Below are 8145 nucleotides of genomic sequence, written 5' to 3'. Positions count from 1 at the left end.
TAAACCTGAACATCAGCAAGCAATTAAATTGAAAGCCCCTGTCATGCTTGCAACAAAATCTGATCTTTCTGGACTTCATGATGATGATACTTGCTGCTATGCCTTGATTTGCAAAGATGCTTTATTTTCCATTGATGATATTGCTAGCACTTTCCCTGCACCTGTGACTAACCTTTTGCAGGAGTTCAGAGATGTTTTCCCCTCTGAGATACCTCCAGGCCTTCCTCCCATTCGCGGGATTGAGCATCAAATTGATTTGATTCCTGGAGCGAGCTTGCCCAACCGTGCTGCATATAGGGCCAACCCTGAGGAGACTAAGGAGATTCAGCGCCAAGTCCAAGACCTTTTGGACCGCGGGTATGTACGTGAGAGCCTTAGTCCTTGTTCTGTTCCTGTCATTTTGGTTCCAAAAAAAGATGGCAGTTGGCGCATGTGTGTCGATTGTAGAGCCATTAACAACATCACCATCCGGTACCGTCATCCTATTCCTCGATTAGATGATATGCTTGATGAGTTAAGTGGTTCTAAGATTTTCTCTAAGGTTGATTTACGCAGTGGTTACCACCAAATTAGAATGAAATTGGGCGATGAATGGAAAACTGCCTTTAAAACCAAGTTCGGCTTGTATGAGTGGTTAGTCATGCCTTTTGGGTTAACTAATGCACCTAGTACTTTCATGCGTTTGATGAACGAGGTTTTACGCCCATTTATTGGCAAATTTGTGGTGGTTTATTTTGATGATATCTTGATTTACAGCACATGTTTATCTGAACATCTTGATCATCTACGTGCTGTTTTTGATGCTTTGCGAGCCGCGCGCTTATTTGGTAACCTCGAGAAGTGCACCTTTTGCACCGAACGAGTCTCGTTTCTTGGCTATGTTGTGACTCCACAGGGCATTGAGGTGGATGAGGCCAAGGTGCATGCCATTCAGAGTTGGCCAACGCCTTCAACGGTGACACAAGTGCGGAGTTTCCTTGGACTTGCAGGATTTTATCGCCGTTTTGTGAAGGATTTCAGCACCATCGCTGCCCCTTTACATGAGCTGACCAAGAAGGGTGTTTCATTCCATTGGGGGCAGCCACAGGAGGATTCTTTTGCTCTTTTGAAAGGCAAGCTTACTCACGCGCCGCTACTCCAACTTCCTGATTTTGGTAAGACTTTTGAGCTTGAATGCGATGCAAGTGGAGTTGGCATTGGTGCTGTTTTGATGCAAGGAAGTAAACCCGTTGCTTACTTTAGTGAGAAATTGCATGGGCCTGTTCTTAATTATTCCACGTATGATAAAGAATTGTATGCTCTCATTCGTTCTTTAGAAACGTGGCAACATTATTTATGGCCTAAGGAATTTGTTATTCATTCGGATCATGAATCACTTAAACATCTTCGTTGCCAAACGAATCTGAATCGTAGACATGCTAAGTGGGTGGAATTTCTTGAATCGTTTCCCTACATCATTAAACACAAGAAGGGGAATGATAATGTGATTGCGGATGCTTTGTCTCGACGCTATGCCATGTTGTCTCAACTTGATTATCGTATTTTTGGACTTGAAACGATTAAGGGACAATATGCTCGAGATGATGATTTTAAAGATGTGCTTTTGAATTGCAAAGAGGGACGTACATGGAATAAATTTGTGCTTAATGATGGATACTTGTTTAGAGCTAACCGTCTATGCATTCCAGTTGGATCCGTTCGTCACTTGTTGTTGCAGGAAGCACATGGCGGTGGTTTGATGGGCCACTTTGGTGCTAAGAAGATGGAGGATGTGCTGTCCACACACTTCTTTTGGCCTAGGATGCGGCGTGATGTCGAGCGCTTTGTTTCTCGATGCACTACGTGTCAAAAGGCTAAGTCCCGATTGAATCCACATGGTTTGTATATGCCTCTTCCTATTCCTTCGGTTCCGTGGGCTGATATTTCTATGGACTTTGTTTTGGGATTGCCTCGGACAAAGAGGGGGGAGCGATAGTGTTTTTGTTGTGGTCGATCGCTTTTCTAAGATGGCATATTTTCTTCCTTGTCATAAAACGGATGATGCCGTTCATATTGCTAACCTCTTCTTCAAAGAGATTGTTCGCTTGCATGGTATGCCTTCTACTATTGTTTCAGATCGTGATGCAAAATTCTTGAGTCACTTTTGGCGTACGCTATGGAACAAATTGGGTACAAAGCTGCTGTTTTCTACAACATGTCATCCACAAACAGATGGTCAGACAGAGGTTGTAAATAGAACATTGTCTGCAATGCTGCGAGCGATATTGAAGCAAAATTTGAAGCTGTGGGAAGAGTGTTTACCTCATGTTGAGTTTGCATATAATCGGGCGGCTCACTCCACCACCAAGGTAAGTCCTTTTCAGGTAGTGTATGGCTTTAACCCTCGTGCTCCCATTGATCTTTTGCCTCTACCTACTTCTGAGCGAGTACATAGTGATGCTACGGAGCGTGCTGATTTTATTTTGAAATTGCATGCTTCAATTAAAGAGAACATAGAAAAGATGACTGAAAAGTATAGAATTGCTGGTAGTCAAGGTAGAAAGGAAGTTCAACTTGAACCAGGTGATTTAGTGTGGTTGCATTTGAGAAAAGATAGATTTCCAGATTTGCGAAAGTCTAAATTGATGCCACGTGCTGCTGGTCCATATAAAATTTTGGCAAAGCTTAATGACAATGCATATAAGCTTGAGTTGCCTCCCGAGTTTGGGGTTAGTCCCACTTTTAACATTTCAGATTTGAAGCCATATTTGGGAGAAGAAGATGAGCTTGAGTCGAGGACGACTCCTTTTCAAGAGGGGGAGGATGATGAGGACATCCCTCCTACGGATGCAAACGAAACTCCTCAAGTTGCTGTGCAAGGTCCAATTACTCGCGCTCGCGCTCGACTCTTAAATTTACAGGTGAACTCGTTCCTAAGCAATTCTTTTTGTGAGTTTGAGAATAAATTGCTACCTAATGATTTAATTGTACTTAGGAACACAGGAGAGGACCAGCAAGGGCGTGGAGAAGGCCTTCGAGGCGTGGAGGGCCAGCGCGGACGTCCGGTTCAAGATGGAGGACCAAACCGATTCGATTTCGTTTCTGTTTCGGACTCCAGAAACAGCCCGCACTAAAACGGACGCCCAGGTTGCATACGGAGTCGGATTTGGGCGTACTATAGATGGATGGAAAGATAATTTCAAGACGCTTCCAATGGCACCAGTATCAGGCTCAAATTCATCTGGAGTTAACGGGAATCGTCCGAACAAGTTGACGTCCAGAATCTGTCTCGGCGATGCGACGTCGTATTTTGGTCTTTGGGCCTTGTATCGTGTTGGAGCCCAATAGGGGCGCGTCCAGAGGGTCTTGCGCGACCCTAGAGTCTCCATAAACAGCCATCGTTTAGGGCTGGATTTTGCTTAAGTTAATCTGTCAAGAACAGTTCGCCGCTAGATCGGTTTGTGAGACCCCAACTTGTGAGCTTAATCAATTCATCTGCAATTTTCCAGATTGTGTTCTTCTTGGTTCTTGCTTGTGTCTTCGATTCGCAGGCAAGGATTAGCCTTCGTGGCGAGGTCAATCGCGCAGCGCACGGTTGATAACCCGAGGAGAAGTGGTGCTGCGATTGCGGAGTTCGAATCTTATTGATTGGAAGCCGGATCGTTTGTGTCAAATCTCCACCAAATCGTTAGTTATCCCCACCTGACGGAAGATCGGGACCCCCTGTTCCCATCAGGCATGCCCAAAGGTCAGCATGGCAGCATATGAAAACAAGAAAAAGATGTGAGCAAGACCTACGTCAAATTCCTTCCCAGCAAGGGGGGCCTTGGCAAGGGGGGTGTTTCATTCATAACTCACGTTCTTGTCGAGTAGTGTACCTGATGGCGCTTCGTCAGGCATGGTACCTTTGACCTGCGCGAGAATCACCAATGAATAAGGAGGTCAATAGTCGTCGATGCGGCCCGGTGAAGGAGTTGGAGAGGTTTGACTGGAAGTCACCTTCTGTGTAGATGTTCGAGTTCTCTTTTGCGTAGTTCCGCATGCCTTGGGGAGCCTGCTCTCTAGGTCACGCGAGGAAGAAGGATTTGGCTCGGTGTAAGGCTCGATGATGCAATTAGATGAAGACTTCGGTCGCCTAGTCAAGGTGCCGCGTTTGTCGTCAGCCGAGCTCGTCTTCAAGAAGGAGCGCTCCGACGACTTGCCATCGCGCTTGTCATCGCGCGGCCTGTCGTCGCGCGCCTTCTTCGTCAAGCTCGATTCCGCGGGAGAGCGCTTGGCCAATCGATCGCCATGCCCGCCACCATCGTTGTTCCTGTCATCACGCCCTCTCTTCACCGGGCTCATCTTCATGTCAGAGTGCTCCGATGACCTATCTTCTCTCTTGGCGCGCTTGTCTTCGCGCCCATTACGCTCCCCATCGCGTCCATCAAGAGGCCTGTCGTGAGATACCCTCTCGTCTTGGCTCGACCTCCTAGCGAAGGGTTCAGTTTCCCTGCCCTTGTTCTGGCGATCGCTGCGAGACCTGCTACCTGAGGTAGACTTCCTTGAGGAGGGGTACTCCCATGATGCACGCCTACTATCACCGTGCGCCATGAACAAGGAGGAAAGGAAGTGTGCTGATACGGGAATAACCAAGATGATAAGAATTCAGAGGTATCAGGTCATATACACGTGAGCATGCATGCAATATAATGTATGTCATTATTGTACCCTCCTCTTGTTGCTTGCTGTTTCTCTCACTCCATCCAGGATCAGCGCCCTCGCGTCAATGATCAGAGTCGCTAGCGTGCCATGTGCCGCCGGCCGACCGGCTACCTTGAAGTCTATTCTGCAAAGCAATGGTGCTGAAAGAGAGGTATGTACCTTTCCTACGTCAGGAAAACTGAAGGAGAAAGAAGTAAAGATGGTGCTCTTATGATGAGTCAATTCATTGGTCTCGTGGGCACATATATTTGTAGGAAGGACGCAGGAGATAAGCTCATAGATTTAAACCAATTGATTGGTGGAGATATGAGCAACCGAGAGCTAACAGATATGCCCACGGGAAAGTGATCTGTTTTTTGTGCAGGTTTACAGATACGTGATCTGGACAACGGGAGGTGCCTGTAGATCGAGCCGGATTCATCCAGGGTGCACAATCAGGAGGTTGTTATGATCAGCGATGCCCGTGTTTAAAAGATTGAATCCCAGCTGGTCGAGGCTGCATTGTGTCAATGCACCGTATCGGCCCGAAATTCCTTTTTCACCAAGTCTCATTTGAATTCGTTCCGTATTCAAACTCTACTTGGCGGGGGGCATTTGTTTGATGATATTTTGTTCATAACCTTGAGATATATTCTATCATCAGTGTATGTGTTAAAGATGATATGCATACTCACATGTGTGATATCCAAGAAGCAAGGAAAAAGAAAGAAAGAAAGCAAACACTTGCATGGGCATTCGTCATGCATTCACGTACATGCATAATAAAGAGTGCGTGCATTCACAAACCACATTCTTTTTTTTCTCTCTCTCCAAAATACGTACATGAATACGTACAGCGCGGCCGGAGTCGTGGGACAGCACCTGTTCTTAACCCGTGAGTTAGCCTGCGCACGATTGCACGTACGTACAATACAGGATCGACGAACCTCTCAACTCGTCGATATGCAGAGCGCTCGACGAAAGTATAATCATATATTTTGATATGAGCTCATACATACTACTCAGGAAGCGAGGAGAAGGAAAAAAAAGCAAAGCAACTTCATGCATGGGACATGCATTACGTGTGGCAGTTTGAGCTAGCTAGAGTGTACATGCATGCGTACGTCCAATACGAGATGAGCAGAGAAGGAAAAAAAAAAGCAAAGCAACTTCATGCATGGGACATGCATTACGTGTGGCAGTTTGAGCTAGCTAGAGTGTACATGCATGCGTACGTCCAATACGAGATGAGCACCGAGAAGCTACCAGCTTTTCGACTCGCCGGGTTGTTCGTATCTCTCGACGCATGATCTGATTGGCTCACTCGCACGCCATCCAGTGGATTAGCTCAACCACCTTCGAGAATCGCGCGCCTGCTAAACAGAATGGCGGCGGCGCTCCGTCGTGATGCCCTCTCCACACGGGCTGCCCCAGCTGCTGCTTATAAAAGGACATCTTCTCTCCATGCCAAGGTGAGGAGGCAAGAAGAAGATCCCAACACACATCCATTTTCATTCACCCCCGTCGCATTCACATCTACGCGCACGCAGTCATCCTGCCACCACCACGTCGGCCGGGAGCCTGTTGATCTCCGACTAGCTGACATCCCCGACGGACGACTACACAGGCGCGGACCATCAGCCGGAGCTTGGAGATTGATTCGCTAAGGATTGGAAGGCAGAGAAACCATCTGCTAGGAGCACGACGTGAAGAAAAGCACAAGCAGTAGCCATGAAGGAGATGGAGGTCACGTCAGCTATGGGTGAGAATGCGTTTTGATGTTTTCTATTTTTTTCTTTTCTCCCTCAGATCGCATGCATGGAACCGTGGCCTGCCTTTCGCCACCATGGATGCCGTAGCCGAGAATGCCAAGTCCACCACGGAGAATGCCAGGTCGTCGAGAGCCTGAGCCATGCTGACATCCAGTTGGTCGCCCTCCTAGTGAAATACGTCGTTGTGCTCGCGGCTTGGGCCGCCGCAATCGTTCCTAGAGGTGCTACTGGAGTTCACCCTCGTACTGCCTATGGCGAAGCCTTCCACTACTGCGATCTGTTCATCATACGAGGCGACGACACTCGCCGTCCAATCTACCGCGTTCATCACCCGGCGGAACAGCCGACGTCACCACAACCGTCTCCAGGAGATCGCCGAGATCGGTGCTGAGGCCGCCAAAGATGTCACCAAGACCGTCGAGATTACCTGCGAGTTGACGATGATAACGCTGAAACCACGGAGTTCAGCATGTATGCCGCCGCGGAGGAGTTGATGTCACCGATGCCAAGGCTATCAAAGTGCCGCGCCGTCGCACAGATTCTTGATGTCACCATGATAGCCCCCAGCGTCATCACGAGCAACTGGGAGGCCAAATAACATACATACACGAGCTAGTGCATGCATGTGTACGTGCTTGCATTAGTGAATACGTGCATGCACGTGTGCTGCTGCATGCAAGCAGATTGAAGCGTAGCACTCGAATAGGAAGGCACCACGGGGAGTTTCCCGGTCTACGCGCATCTACTACATGACAATTATTTTCACCAATTTCCTCTCCGTTGCTTCTCACCTCGATGACGCTGTCAAGTCATCGAATCGGACAAGCCGAGCGTTACCATGCATGTTCTTCCATCTACTACAACAACTACGTGCCGTTTGCGACCGACGAGGATAGACGACCAGGGCGGGTGCAGCTAACGCATTAGCTGCACTACCATCAGCTCATGGACCTATGAGGCCATGGATGACGCTGACGCCCTCATCTACGCCAACCACATCATCACATGCATGGAGAACGCAAAGCGAAGACCGAAGAAGACGATCACGTACGCAGCTTAATCGGAGGTGTCATGTGAGCTCGACTCACGGATGTAATTAACTAGGAGCCTTTCGAGGCCCTGGTAACGAGAGGACCACGTTGCCCAAGTCAGATTGCCGTCAGCAGGCTATGGAGCACGTGAACACATATGGGAACCTATATTTGTATTATCTAATATGAATAAAATGTGTTCCCTACCTTTTATCTTTTGTCTGTTTATTTTGTGTACCTAGGTACACTGGCACGCCCGCACCCTTACACCTAGGGCTGAAAAATTCTAGTTGGATTTCTCGTGTCCAAACACTCTTTCAACCCTATTCCTTATCAAGTAACCACAAAGATCGAGCTTGAGCTTATTCAAGTGTTTCTCTTCCCTTGCGGAGGTGAGGATGTGAAAGCGCATCTAGCCCTTATGTGTGATTTTAGTAAATAATGACAATACCTATAGATTAACAACGTTGCTGAATACAATATAGAAGTTGGTAAGCCTTAAGGTTTGAAAGAAATAAGTAGTACTTGAAGGTACTCAAAGGCTCAAATTGGTTCAAATGAGTTTTACATTTGAATTTGAGTATAGGTATGCCGCACTATTAAGAGAGATACATCGTAAAGCTAATTGTTGTGTCTCAGTGCTCAAGAGTTTCTAACCAACCCAAAGTGAGAGTCTGCTT

The sequence above is a fragment of the Phragmites australis genome, chromosome 20 (assembly GCF_958298935.1).
Source record: "Phragmites australis chromosome 20, lpPhrAust1.1, whole genome shotgun sequence".
NCBI classification, from domain to species: domain Eukaryota; kingdom Viridiplantae; phylum Streptophyta; class Magnoliopsida; order Poales; family Poaceae; genus Phragmites; species Phragmites australis.
Note: the sequence above shows the minus strand (reverse complement) of the source record.